Here is a 2,693-nt window from a genome sequence, read left to right as displayed (position 1 = left end):
ATATATCTTTCTCTCTCTCTCTCTCTCTCTCTCTCTATTTCTCTCACTCACACACACACACACACAGACATACAGATACGCAGACACACTGACACACACACACATTAACGCACACGGTACACACACGCGCGCGCGCGCATCTACACTTAGACTTAAATCTATGAAGCCAAAGCCAAAGTTTAGGAATAGTGGGAAATTTTAGAAAGCACTTTTTTGAGTAAAGAGAAGCACATTGACACAATAACGGTCATTTAGTGCTGGGAAAAAGTAAGACAAACGAACAGAAACGACAGCGGGAAAGTAAAAAAATAGAACCTATCAGTGACGCCCTCCAACCACCCTCGAGAAGGTACCAACATACTATAAAGTTAGGAATTAATCTGTATGGTAATGTCTCTGTCCTTTGCCTTCAATCTACGCTTTTCCCTGCTGTGGGATTTCCAGGAAGAGTGAATTATGGCTATACGGTCTGGTGAACAAATTTTGAAATATAGGCCTACATAATTTCAAAATACGCACTAAAAGACTTTAGTTTTAGTGATAGTTTTACGGCACTTGCAACACAATAAGTGCCGAAGACTAGATGAGTTACAAGATAGTAACATACACAGAAAAGAAGGAGAGGAGATAAGGACGATAGATGTTTGATAGGAAATAAGGAGGAAACCACACCAGAGCACCCGCCAACCACCTACGCAATAAAAGTAAGAGTCTTACAACAGAAGAAGAAATTATGAACAATAAAGATACAAGTGGCAAGCGTTTACACAGAGAAAAACAGAACATGAAAAAAACATAACCATTCAACAAAGAGTGGGATTTAGATCGGACATTTAACGAATCAATTCTCTCCACAGCCCAAAACGACACACCGCGACACGGCGTTGGTTTTCCCGTTTGACTCATGTGTGTACCGGCATTATGTGTTGACCTAATCAATTTTGTGCACAACACAGAGCTAACACACAACGACTCAGTGTGTTGTTGGTTTACCACTTAGTGTGTTCCGTAATTCCAATACCCTTTTTTTTAAATGATCACGACGAACGCTAAAAGAGAAGTAGATATCTAACCCTATCCGTGCGTCGTGCTTTACTATCGTATCCATACGACGTGGGGAACTCTGTGCCACCACTTAACCCTTTCCGTACGTCATGTTTTACTATCGTATCCATACCACGTGGAGAACTCTGTGCCACCACTTTCCAGAGAGGAAATTTATTCGTTAATCCGATCCGTACGCTTTGCATAGCAAACAGTCAAAATGATTTTTTGAGAAATACTGAAAGTTTCAAAGAGATCTTCGTGCTAGAAGTATTCTAAAATGTGAAGAATACAACCCCGGGGGTACAACATGACCCCAGGGCGTACGGACAGGATTAACACAGAATTCTCCATTATTTGGACTTATGAAATTATTGATATTTGTAAAACGACAGTGTCGAAAACGCAGATATACGGGGAAGAACGTTGAAAAACACATTCTATTATTGTTAATTGAAACAAGAACGTAAGTGATATGAGTTTTTTAACGAATCAAATCTCTGCACAGAGCGGGACCAACGTACAGCGAAGCAGTGTGTGTGTTACTTCGCCACTTTGTGTGTATAAGAAGCCATACATACATGTGTGCTGGAGTTCCACTTCACACACACACACACTTCTATTCACTAGTAACAATATCGGACGACTCTTTAAAAAATTGTCACAACGCACGCCGAAAGGGACTTAAAGCAGAAATAAATTGAAAGAGTTATTAAAAAAAACAAAAAAACAACCACAGCAACCACAGCAACAACAACAAAAACAACAACAACAACAAAAACAACAACAACAACAACAAACCGATTGTTCAATGAAACTGTTGAAAGCATAAACGAAGGGAAAACATTAAGAAACGTTATTTTGATTTTAAGTTCGCCGTAAAAAGGAAAGTTGAAACTAATTTTTAAACGAAACAATACTCTTTGTAACACAAGACTAACGCATAGCGACACAGCAACACATCGACACAGCGTGTTAGGTCGGCCCTTCACGTGTATATAGGAAGCCACACATATGTGTTGAAATAATCAATCGCGGCACTTACCTGTAAAATCTCGCTACTTCCTCCGCGAACAAAACTCAAGACTGGAACACATAAATCTAACGCCTGGCAGTCATCAGACTTAGATAGTTATTTCACCCACACACACACAACGCGGGGCTGGAACATAGAACGCCTGGCACTGGGTAAAGCTCACTACATGTACTACTTCATCCAAACACACAACGCTGAGATTGGAACATACGACGCTGTAGTCTCTGAGAATGTTGCTACTTCCTTTGGCCATACACAACGCCAGACTGGAACCCGTTACACCTGGCTCTCGAGAACTATCAACAAAGCTTGACTCTCTCACTCTCTCTCACACACACTCTCTCTGTCTCTCTGTCTCTCTGTGTCTGGCACCCGCGACAAGACTGAGCAGGACCCTGACTGACTGACTGGCACCAGGCTAACGTCGCGCGAAACTGTACCCACCCGCTCGCTCGGAAGCTCGCCCCACGCTTTCAACCAACAGTCAGTTGTCACACGCTGTTTCCCGCCGAAAGAGTCGTTGGCTGAGAATGATATGCACACCGGGGAACTCAATTCTTCTTCCTCTTCTCCTGCTCCTGCTCCTGTTCCTCCTCCTCCTCCTCCTCCTCCT

The 2,693-nt window shown here is 42.4% G+C and overlaps 1 protein-coding gene across 1 annotated transcript in view; it reads right to left on the bottom strand.

Moving 5' to 3' along the window:
* LOC101864467 overlaps window positions 1-2,448 on the bottom strand; it is a gene marked incomplete in the record, with an annotated part of 61,055 nt that extends 58,607 nt beyond the window's left edge. Inside the window, 1 exon segment of the mRNA XM_035970654.1 lies at window positions 2,090-2,448.
* Window positions 2,449-2,693: the final 245 nt, after the last annotated feature.

This window comes from Aplysia californica, unplaced genomic scaffold, assembly GCF_000002075.1.
Source record: "Aplysia californica isolate F4 #8 unplaced genomic scaffold, AplCal3.0 scaffold00301, whole genome shotgun sequence".
Lineage (NCBI taxonomy): Eukaryota > Metazoa > Mollusca > Gastropoda > Aplysiida > Aplysiidae > Aplysia > Aplysia californica.
Note: the sequence above shows the minus strand (reverse complement) of the source record. Positions and strands in the feature narration are given on the sequence as shown.